Source organism: Magnolia sinica, chromosome 14, assembly GCF_029962835.1.
Source record: "Magnolia sinica isolate HGM2019 chromosome 14, MsV1, whole genome shotgun sequence".
NCBI lineage: Eukaryota > Viridiplantae > Streptophyta > Magnoliopsida > Magnoliales > Magnoliaceae > Magnolia > Magnolia sinica.
Window position 1 is genome coordinate 20,867,805 of NC_080586.1, and position 12,729 is coordinate 20,880,533.

The window sequence follows — 12,729 nt, forward strand, 5'->3', positions numbered from 1 at the left end:
AGTGGGGCTTACTCCCTTTATGTCTGCTATCGTCCACCCAATTGCTGCCTTATATTCTCTAAGAACATTAAGCAACCTGCTCTCCTATTCCTTCTCAAGGTTAGAAGCTATGATGACAGGAAGAGTCTCAGAAGGACCTAAAAATGCATACTCGAGATTTGTAGGTAATTGTTTGAGGTCAATGTCGGGTGATTCCTCAACAGACGGGACCAGTTTAGACTCAAAGGGTGGAAGAAGTTCCACTTTAGGTTTCCATTTTGTAGTCTCCATTATAGGAGTAGAGTCAAGCAATGCATCGACTTCTTGGATGGAACTTTCTACATCAAAATCCATGTCAAAATGTGATAAGCAAGTCTCAAGTGCGTCTTCGAAAGATTGAAGGAAAGATTCATGCACTAGACTCTCAATCATGTCCACTTCAAATACATCATCCGAGTCTGCTGGTTGTTGTCCAGCATTGAAAACATTGAGTTTAATCTTCATGTTTCCAAAAGACAACTTCATAACTCCATTCCTGCAATTTATGATAGCATTGGATGTGGCTAAGAATGGACGTCCCAGAATAATCGGGATTTGACTAGTAGGATTCTGGACAGGCTGAGTATCTAGAACGATGAAATCCACTGGAAAATAAAACTTATTAACTTGGATTAGCACATACTCAATAACACCACGGGGCACCTTGACAGATCTATCAGCTAGTTATAGTGTTATTTTAGTTGATTTCAGCTCACCCAGTCCTAGTTGCTCATATACAGAATATGGTAACAAATTAACACTCGCCCCTAAATCAAGCAATGCCTTCTCAATCTTATGATCTCCTATGACATAAGAAATGGTGGGAGCTCCTGGATCCCTATATTTAGGAGGGGTGTTATGTTGAATCATGGAGCTGAGTTGCTCCGCAAGGAAGACCTTCTTGTGAACATTCAGCTTACGCTTCTGAGTACATAATTCTTTAAGAAACTTAGCATAAGTAGGGACTTGCTTGATAGCATCAAGCAATGGAATGTTAATTTGCACTTTATTAAACATGTCCAATATTTCATTAAAGTTATTTCCTTTCTTAACTGGTGCCAAACGTTGAGGAAAAGGTGCTTTAGGCACATAAGATGGCACATGAGTGGTTCCTGGAGAGTCAGAGTGCTTTTGGGCTTTGGATGCATTAGTATGTCTCTCCGCTTCATTTTGGTATTCCAATTTGGAATTTGATTCTTCCCTAGGCATCTCTACTTTGTTCTCGATCTGTTTGTCGGACCTAAGGGTAATGATTGATTTGGCTTGCTCATGATATTGTTCGTGGTTTGAATTAGAGCCAATCTCATACTGTCCTTTTGGATTTGCCACAGGTTGGCTGGAAACTTGCCCTTCTCTCTCTCACTCAATGTGGCATTATTGACCTAACTGTACTTCCAGCTTGACAATAGATTGCGCATTTGCATGTAAGCTTTGCTGGTTAGCTAGTAAAGTTTGTTGGGTGTCTTTTTGAAATTGAAGAGAACTCTGCATAAACGGATTGAGTGTATCTTCAAGAGATGGTTTCCTTGATTGTCAAGGAACTTGTTGATATTGCGAAAACTGTTGAAGCTGTTGACTACCAACTTGGGGGTAAGGTTGCATATGAGGATTTTCAGATGGTCCTCCTTGTTGTGGTCCTTTTACCTAAGAAAGATTTGGATGTCTAGCCTACCCTGGGTTGTAGGTGTCTGAGTAAGGATCATTCCCAGTTCTCTGAAAAGTATTCATAGCATGCACTTGTTTAGAGAGAAATTCTGAAAATGCTGCACCAGATGGATAAGACTGCGTAGGATGGGCGGGATTAGAACATATAGCACATGACTCAATTTGAGTTATTTGTGGAGGTCCATTATTTAACATCAAAGCATCAACTTTCTTTGTCAGGCTATCAATCTTAGCATAAAGATCTGGCGTGACTCCTATCTCATATACACCATCTTTCTTCTATGGTTGAGGACTTCTTTCACCTCTATTTGAATAGTCCCATTGCTGGGAGTTTTCATACAAGGTTTCAAAGAAATTCCAAGCTTCGACATCACTTTTAGTCATGAATGACCCTCCACTGGTGGCATCAACCATGGGACGATTTTGGGGTGTCAAACCATCATAGAAGTATTGAACCTATTGCCACTTCTCAAAACCATGGTGTGGACATTTAAGAAGCAAGTCCTTCCATTTTTCCCAACATTCATGAAAGTGCTCACCCTCTTTTTGTGTGAAATTAGTAATTTCTCTACAGAGAGCATTAGTTTTGTGAACGGGGAAGAACTTGTTTAAGAACTTCTTAGACAGTTGGTCCTATGTATTGATAGACCCAACTCCTAGAGAATTTAACCATGCTTTTGCCTTATCCTTCAAAGAAAAAGGAAAAAGGCACAAACGGATCGAATCATCTAAAAAGTTTTGGAACCTAAAGGTAGAGCAAATGTCTAGGAATTCTTTCACATGATGATATGGATCTTTCTTATCTAAATCATAGAAGGAGGGTAACAATTGTATGACCCCTGGTTTAAGTTCAAAGTGTGCTGCCATGGTGGCTGGTAACACTATGCATGAAGGCACATTAAATTGGACAGGAGCTGAATAATCTCTAGGAGCTTTAATTCCATTCTCGTCTGCCATTTCAAATAGAATGTTTCTAAATCTTCTACGAAATATTCTTTCTATTTCAGGATTAAAAGATGCTAGTTCTATGTTCAGAGATCTACGCCCTAGCATAAACTATGTTATTGCAATGTAAGAAAGAAAACTAAACTAAGATGCAACCTAAGAGAAATAAAACTGGAACTAAAAATTATAAATTCCTAAAAACAAGATAAAACTATGTAAACAAGAATTGGAAGAAAGAACCTGGAAAAAGAGATGATTGATGTCTGAAGAATTGGGAGCTCCTCCTTCACTTTGAAGACAACTTTATTTTCAGCTTCCTTCCTTAATTCCTGTAAAAAAAATAAAAAATAAAAAATAAAAAATAAAAATAAAAATAAATTAAGTTTCCTAAAATAATGCGAGAAAAATCCTAAGACTATAAATTATGATAAGAGAGAATCCTAAATCCAATTGGACTGAAATAGTCCCCGGCAACAGTGCCAAAAACTTGAATCCGTCCTCTACTCTGATGACTTCGGAGCGTCAAATCCACGCTTTTAGTACTCTTTTTCAGTCCACGCTCCTAATTACTCCCTGCAACAAAAACACGATTAAAATATGACATTAAGTATTATCATGTACGCAAAGTCAGGTAATAACTGGGGTCTGATATACAATATTCGACCCTCATCACGTGGTTGCGCATAGAGGTGCGTGTGGGCTTAGAATAGTCGTTAAAAAGACAATAATATAAGGGAATTATCTTTCCCTTGGGCTTGTATTAGGATTGTTGCAATTGTCATATTTCAAGTAATTGACTCCCTGAGTGGAAAATCGAATAATAGATAGCAAGAAAACATCATCTAACATTGGTTTCTAGATGGGCCCCACATGGCTACATGCTTTACTGAATGTGTAACTCCAACTAGGGCCCATTGCAGTCCATTTATTTCATGGGCCGACAAAATTAGTTCAGGTCCAGAAATTAAATGTGGTGAAAAACACCTCCTACTTGTAACTAGGCTTAGACCCCCTATGAAATTAGATTCCAATAGTTAGTTTAGTAAAAAGGAAATGATCAAATTTCTATTACTTTAACATTGAAGTTGTGGGAATGTAATTTGAATTGTGATTGGGTTCCTTTCCATGAAAACATGGATCTTCTTTTGGAATACATAGTTTTCCATTTCCTACGTATTTCATGTCCATTTTCCCCCCTAAGGTCCTTAAAAAAATAAAATTCGGATAGACTTGGAACTCAAACTAAGTCTGCAAAGCAACTCAGCCTTGAAATTCAACCTGAGTCAGAGTTCTATAACTTTGCTTGGACCCCAAAAGAACAGAGTAGCAAGAAGCTTACGCAGGCTAATAATGGTCACTATAGTATCTGTGTTTGACATTTCACCACCAATTCAAGAGAGAGAGAGAGAGAGAGAGAGAGAGAGAGATTTAAACCCAATTAAGATTTAAAAGTCTAGTAGAGAAAAAAGAAAAAAAAAACATTTGTGGTTGTATCGATATGGTCTAGTACATTATGAATAGCTGCCTACGTACCAAAAAAGGTGATTCGGGATCAAGGCACTGCGTAGTTCTTTTCAATTAATGAAGTTATTAAAGAAACCAATTTTCGTATTCAATGAAGTGTCAGTGAATGATGTCTCTAATCACAATAGGTAACACTTTAGGAAATTTTAAATTATCTGCACTCAATGTATATTCCTTTTATATATATCTTTCGTGAGTTATGATGGATATGAAAGAGCTAATTGTATGTAATTTTTTAAATTCTTATCTACTGTAAGTAGCGATGACGTTCTGTTGATACTTTAGTACTTACGAAATTTGGGTCCTTCAGTGACTTAATTGAAGACAAATGAAGCGGATAATTTTCTAAATTTTTATCTAGCATAAATAAAGTTAATAAATTCTAATAGTTAAAGTTACCTCGCAAAAGGGTACATCCATTGATATCTGACGGGTCCACAAAATTGAGCCTTCTCCGCCAAGTGCACAACAAGGTGTGTCATGGGAATAAAAAACGATGGTAAAAAATATTTTTTGAAGACATATAATGTTTCCACTATTTTTTTTCATATCTTGAAGCTCTACATGATGAATAACTTTGAAACATATAACGTTGAAGAATCTTGACAATTGGTAAATGATAGCGTGCAGTGTCTTTTGTTTCTTGAATGAGTGCATCAACAATACTGGAATTAATTGTTGCATCAGAATGTGATAATCATGTGACTTAAGGCACTTGAATTGACAATCATCCATATTGACAAGATGTTTCCAATTTGCATTATACCCTCTCGAAACTTTCAATGTATACAAGGTTCGACAAATTAGGGCTCTTTTAGATCCGGACAATGTAAAAGGAGAATTAGGCAAGAACAACCTGCCGTTCTTTTCCACATGTCGCAAATTTCTTTCTTATCTTCAAAGCCTTAAGATCCTAACTAGCTTTTAAACCATCCTTAGTCTTATCTTTCGTGTCCATGATTATTGCAATGAGATTCTCAGTGATATTTTTTTCAACATGCATCATATCTAGATTGTGATGAATGGACATACCCTCCAAGTTTGACAAGTAAAAAAGGATTGATCTCTTCGATTAAGCAGTAAGGTTGTACTTCTCATCCATGGACTTCTTCCTCTTACTTTTTACTAGTTTTTTGTATTTAGTTTGAATATTATTCTTTTTATTTAGTACCTCAAAACCACTCAAATGCTTTGGAGGCTTCTCATTTTCCTCATTCCATTTTCGATCTGACAGCATTCGATCCTAAGCCAAGATCGAACTCTCCATGAGATTCATAGTTGCGTCCCATTGAATTGAGATATTTAACTCATAAAAGGGTGGATTGCTTGCAAAAATTTTCTATCTCATATAAGAAAACTTTTTTTTTTCATGTTTTAGCCTAACCGAGTCCGTCCACTCACTACAAATAGGGAATGTGTACTTTTCTACTATAATATAATTAGAAAGATGTATATATTAGAAAATCATGTATTGCCCATAAAAAATTGCCTTCATTGTGATTATGTTCTTGCCGAATGAGGCATATGTTATGAATCATGACCATAATTCATTCAACTCTTCAGTTAACGGTTCGAAATACATATAAATGTCATGTCATGCCCTAGATTTTTTTGAAAATCAAAAGTGTTAACATGGTAAACTCTTCCCCTATGTATAATGAGGTGGAAGATTGTATGGAACAATCATAACAGGTGGCTAGCAACTATATGAGTTGTTCATATTCCCAAAGGGATTGAATCTGTCTGTTGTAAGTCCTAACCAAATGTTACGTGTCTCTGTAGAAAAATCATCAAACTTTTTATCTACAAATTTCCATATAGAAGAATCGACAGGATAACACATGCAAATATGATTTTCAACTCATTTTGAATGCCACATCATATTCTCTGCAAGTAATGGAACACTGTAGAGTCTTTGCAACATCGGTGTTAATGAAAAGTATCTTAGCACCTTCCATGGTACACATGAGGCTCTTGACCTTACAACATGATCCAATTTCCACCTGCTTGTTCCATAGATAGGACAATTTTACTTATCAGCATGTTCCTTCTAGTACAAAATACAATCATTACGACATGCATGTATTGTCTCATAGTTTATACCCAATGAAGTGATCCATCACTTCGCATTATATATACTATTCAGCAAAGAGTTCTTGCTTGGAAAAATCTTCTTGACCAATTGCAACAACTTCGTAAAGCCATTGTCACACCGCTAATATCTAGCCTTCAAGCTCATCAACTCAACTATCACTGAAAAAATTGTATGCTCGTATTTACATAATAGATATAAGGGTTCTATTGCATGCTCTTTTAATTACTTGTACTAAGAATCCTCAACTAAGTCATCCTGAGGTTGAGTACCATGTTCATCATTAACCTCATTCATACATGCATTTAAGTCATTCAGTTAAACATTGACCAAAAGTAGCATTCACTAAATCAAGCATTATGAGCAACGTATTTTTATTACAGATGTACTAAGAACCCTGATGTTGACACCCATGTTGGGAAGTTGTTTTCCACGGAAAAACCATGTCGTGTATGTTTGATCTATGCCATTGAGAACCAAATGCTCATAAACTATTTTTAGTTCTTGCTTCCTACATAAATTATGACATTTAGCACAATGACGGATGTACCAATTAACACCACATGAATTTTGTTTCACAAAAATAAGAAACGATTCAACACCTTCCATGTATTCATTAGACAACGTATCTATAGTGATCCGATTCTTGCTTGGGGGCGTTGAAGCCATATCTAGTACTGAGTAACTAAAAACTAAATTTATCCATCATAAATTTTTGTATGTACACCAACTTGCAACTTAACTTGTTGGGAACGGTCATGCACTGTAATGTCTTATAGCATAGTGTGTTTTGAGGAGTTACAAGTTGGACCTCATAGAAAGAAATATTTATGCATTCTATAGAATCCCTTAAAGAATATCTTTATCCAATTGACTGAATCAGTCACCCATTCAAGACCTAATAGATTGTTTTATTTTCCCATTTAAATTTGAATGCACAAATTCCGACAGTATATCCCGATGTCTTTTTAGATATATTAATCTTGCATATTATACCCACGTCAAGTATTCACACAAAGTGATGATATTTAACAATAGAAATAAATATAATAAATATATACAGAGAGAAAAGGAGAGATGAAATACATAAGAAGCATGTGCATTTAAATCAATCAAATGAAAGCATTTTAATATATCCAACTTTAAACTATCCAAATGGGACAATTTGAGGATTCTATACCTTAAAAAACAACTATATCTATCTTGGCCACATAGAAATCCTTAAGTATGTAATTGATTGTTCTATACTAAAATAAATTCAGAGTCAATGATAATTAACATTCATCTTTTGATTAGCTCATCATAAATTGTGTTTAAATTGAAGAAAAACATTTTAAAGATTAAACTAGTAAAAACCAAATAACTTAGTAATATCTACTAGATAATAATAACATATAAGCAATAGTATGGCATCATACTATAGGCTACAAGAATATCATATTCCCCTAAAAAAATAGAATAATATAAGAATAACACACACAGACACACATTTATTATTAATTAATTATTTTTCATGCTTAATCGCAACTAAAATTCATCATCCAATCAATTATGAACAGTATGTATATAAATAAAAGATATCCAATCAACTCTTAAAAACATGCAAGAGATAAAAATATAAATTGAGTAATTGAGCAAAAGATAAATATGGACAACATACGGTGTGAATATAATACATACGTCACAGTAGGGTTCACAAAGCATCACAGTGGGCCCCAGGATGGTCCCAAAGGTGGGTATCATTGGCGCCACTGCTTCCAGTGGTTGGTTCACTTGAGCATTGGGTCTGCTCCTATTTGACCGGAAGGACCGCGGAAGCTAACGGAACAGTACGGATTAGGACACGGGTCTTACAAGTAGACCCTGCACCATGTCATGGTGGGCCTTGGACACTCTACAAAACAACAACCCTCTACAGCGTCTACTGGCCCCTTCGGGCCTCCACGTAGACACCTCGGTGACTTGTTTTGGTAACTCACTAATCCAGGACAACATAATAGAGTTTCAAAAGTACAAAGGTCCTGAAAGTACCCTGGTTTGTCAATCTATGTGACAGTTGAGTCATAGAGGCCAGTGAGCCCCACATTGAAGAGCTGAAATATCAACAAGAAGGAAAGGTTCAGGGTAGCTCCGAAGGTAAATTAAGCCTCACACCCCATAACCAAAACACCCAGGTAAAAGAACCCCCTCATAATCTAAGTTTACTCAAATTTAACTAAGAAAACTCCTTAGAAAAACTTAGAATGATAAAAGTTCCAGTTGCAAAGTTATATGAAAAGGGAAAATAGATTTTCTGCAATTGTCGATGACATTGAAACTTAAGTTTTGATGACATTGAACTCTGTTCGATGACATCGAAAAAGGTGCCTAAATATGTCCAGTAACCAAACCACATTTCTGGAAAAAATCTCGATGACGTTGAACCTACAAGTTCGATGACGTCGAACCCATTTCGATTACATCGAAAAATGAGCACCCAATTGTCCAGCAAGCTCAATAGGAAAATCATGAATTATTTGACGTTATCGAATTGCCTTCGATGTCATCGAAATTCAAACTTCGATGACATCGAAAGACCATTCAATGACATCAAAAAAGGAACCAATCTGTCCAAAGAGTTTTTGAAGAAAATCATGAATTACTTGATGTCATCGAATTGACCTTCGATGTCATCGAAATTCAAACTTCAATGATATCGAAGAAGGTTTGATGACATCGAATATAGGAACCCAAAACTCTTTAGCAAGCTTCAAAAATTTATGGTAAAAATCTCGATGACATCAAAGGCCACTCGATGACATTGAACAGAACTGTCCAAGCACTTATAGGAATATTTCTGTGCAAGGCCTCAATGCAATCAAAGTCAATTCGAGTCATCGAAGGTAACTTCGATGACATCGAACCCTAGCAGATTTCCGTCTGTTTTTTTACCATTGGGACTTCATTGCCTATTTATTGAGGGTTGCTTCCTTGGTTCTTAAGTGTAAAAATAGTGAGATTTAAGAGAGTTATTGCTATATGAATACTACCTACCATCATAAATCACTTTTGTCATGGAACTTCATCCTTTAATCCTATCTTAAATACAATCATTGAAGAATCAATATATTGGATTAAAGAATGAACTCCACCATTCAAGGATCTTCCAGCAACTCATTTATTGGTAAATCATTGAGCTGGAATCCTATGAATGGATAATATTTGGAAATCTCATCCACATTTAAAGACCCACATTCAATAGATAAGATTCACCCAAATATCTTGACCCAATACCGGCGACTTGCATTGGAGCATTTATAGTTATTGTAGATCAAGGGAGCTAAAGATTCTTCACTACAAGGAAGATCATCATCAGTATGTGCTAAAAACGAGACCCAATCACTTACAAGTAAGTTATTAAAGTCCATAGAATCTAAAGACCTTTCCTTGTGTAGGATTGTGATTCAGAGTTTGTTTTTCAAACTCGCTTAGACCTTTCGCACACCTCCGACGGGAGAATACGTATAGTGTCCTCGTGTAGTACCTATTGCCTTGTGTAGGCATGTGTATTTGCCTTGTGTAGGCATGAGTGTTTGCCTTGTGTAGGCAACTAGTACATACCTTGTGCAAGTTATGAAGGTTCATGGTTAACCTAATTTATAACCATTGATTGTGAAATCCGGCACACTCTATGATGGAGTGCGTTAGCCGAGAGTGGAGTAGGCACGTAGCCGAACCACTATATATTGCTGTATTTGTCATGATTGCTCTTGCTCATATGTATTGATTGTTAGAATGTTTACTTTATACACAATACGTGTTTGATATAATGCAACACTTAGATTTCTTACTATCTCGAAACATGAATATGCATGACTTCTTGATATTATTGTACAACTTATTTTAAATTGGTAGAATTTATAGTTTAGTAGGATTAAAGTTTTTAAAAGTCATATTCACCCCCCTCTAGGACACTTGGTCATACATTCATACTTTAATAGTAGAGGTCTTTTCGTAATTTTAGATCCAAGTTCAAATAATAAAATACCCATTAATCAGAGTTCATCATGGTTTAATGAATCTTATTTATGATGATAACCTATTTACGCCTTGACGTAGACACCTCGGTGACTTGATTTGGTAACTCACTAATCCAAGATAACAAAATAGAGCTTCAAAAGTACAAAGGTCCAAGTTCAAATAATAAAATACCCATTAATCAGAGTTTATCATGGTTTAATGAATGTGATTTATGATGATAACCTATCTAAATTGGTTTTTTGTTGTAGTTTGAACGGTTTACTTGGTCTTGAATTGTCCACAACGCCTGTTTAAGGAATAAAATAACCAACTTCATGGGTCCCACTTGTTGTATGTGTAAAGTCTGGAGGTGTACACGAGTCGAGTTAGCTCGTTAGCTCGCTCGGATCGACTCGGAGAAGCTTAACTTGACTCTGGTCAAAACTGTGTTCGAGCCGAGTTGAGCCAGTTTTATTGAGCTCGAAACGTTTCGAGTCAAGTCCGAGCTGGACCTAGATCGACTCAACTCGACTCGGTATTGAGCTCGAACATGACTCGGTTTGGCTCAGATCGATTTTTAAGTAAGTTTATATTAAAAAAAATGGACGCCCAAAATAGGTTTTTTTAAAAAAAACCCTACCCACCGTCCTCTTGTCTCGGCCGTTCGCCTAATCTTAAAAACCTTAACCCCAGCTCAAACTCAACTCTCTTTAGTGCCCGAATAGCGACCAGCAACTAGTACCACTCTCCTCTCCTCTATTTATCGTCGTTCTCCAGCGCCTGACAATGATGTTGTTCACCAAGTGTTTGATGAAATGACTCAACGAAGTGTGGCTGGTGGCAAGGAAGGTATGTATATGAAACAAATACCCTTTTTTTCTTGATTTTTATGTTGCTTAAAAGGTATTTAATGAAATACTTGTAAAACCACTGCTGTTATTTTACATACAGTGATATTTTGAAGGTGCAGTCCATGTGTTTGTGAAAATGCTACATAGGCGAACTTGGCTCAAACTGGCCCAAGTTGTTAACCGAACCGAGCCGAGTTGGCCAGTCAGGCTCGAGGACAGAGCCAAGCCGAGTTCGAGCTAGGGTCAGCAAGTGGCCGAGCCGAGTCGAGCCGTGCCCAGCTTGACTCAGTTCGACTCGTGTACACCTCTAGTAAAGCCCACTTCGTTCATCTTGTGAGAATCCTTATTTTAAACTTACAAGCAAAAAGTTCAATATGATGAAAGGGACCATATGTAAAATTGTTCATAAAATCTCTAAGTTGTCTCTGTGTGGTGTGAACCACTTGAGTTTTGAATCAGGATGAGTTTGGCATCTTTCGTTAATTCGGAAGTAACTGCTGATGAATGGGTTTGATGAAAGACACACCATGGTGGCCCCTCATATATAGAAACTTGTGATTGGCATCCCATCCCCATTGTTTTCTATCATCGGACCTCTCGTCGTCGTTGGCTGCGGCAACACGGTGTGCCATCAAAATGGCTCCACGGATGCAAGCTCCTGGGTGGCAACAGGCCTGGCGGTCCCTTCAGATCCAGGTCCTGCCCCGTATGGGTTGGGCTTGGGCCGATTATAGGGGCCAATCGTGGGCTCAATTAATAAACAGGTTGGATGAGTTCTTTGGGTTTGCAATATTCTCAAATGGGGCTCAACCAAACTCAACAGTCCGTGAATATCAACGACCAGCTTTTCCTGAAATCAAAGGCCCAATTAGATAATGGACCAGTCTCGAGCTGGGCTGAATTTGACCCAGCCCGAATCCAAGCTATTACAGTCCACACATGGGCGTACCACCACCGTAGGAAGCCAGGTACAGAACTGCAGAACTAGACCGTCACATGGGCGTACCACCACCGTAGGAAGCCAGGTACAGAACTGCAGAACTAGACCGTCACATGGGCGTACCACCACCGTAGGAAGCCAGGTACAGAACTGCAGAACTAGACCGTGCATATATATATATATATATATATATATATATATATATATATATATATATATATATGTATGTATATATATATAGAGAGAGAGAGAGAGTATAAAAAATAAAAAAATGTATGATATATCTATATATATATATATATATATATATATATATATATATATATATATATATATATATATATATATACATATATTATAATGAAATAATCACATTTATATATATGTATGTATATATATATAGTATTATAGTCTTCGTACCTAATTATTCCTTGTAAACATCTAGTGGTTAGGCATCTCGATGGGCCAGGTTTGGTCCGGACAGTACTTGCACAAGGCTCCAACTTGAACCTAAAAAATGGTTTAACCAGGGCCCGCTCAAAAATTGATCAATCCCTATTTCCTACCGTGAATGTTACTAATCCATTCATTTATAGGGCCGCACATTAAAAAATAAATGGTGCATAAAGTCCGGTGGGCCATTATCAACCCAGACCACTTTGCATTATCCCAGGCATGGTCTTCTGCCTCGATAC

At 36.9% G+C, this 12,729-nt stretch overlaps 1 non-coding gene across 1 annotated transcript; it reads left to right on the forward strand.

The window, feature by feature from the left end:
- Window positions 1-2,155: 2,155 nt before the first annotated feature.
- LOC131226359 (small nucleolar RNA R71) lies at window positions 2,156-2,262 on the forward strand. The gene has a single exon (XR_009161749.1). It is a non-coding gene; the product is annotated as a small nucleolar RNA R71 (small nucleolar RNA).
- The last annotated feature ends 10,467 nt before the right edge of the window (window positions 2,263-12,729 follow it).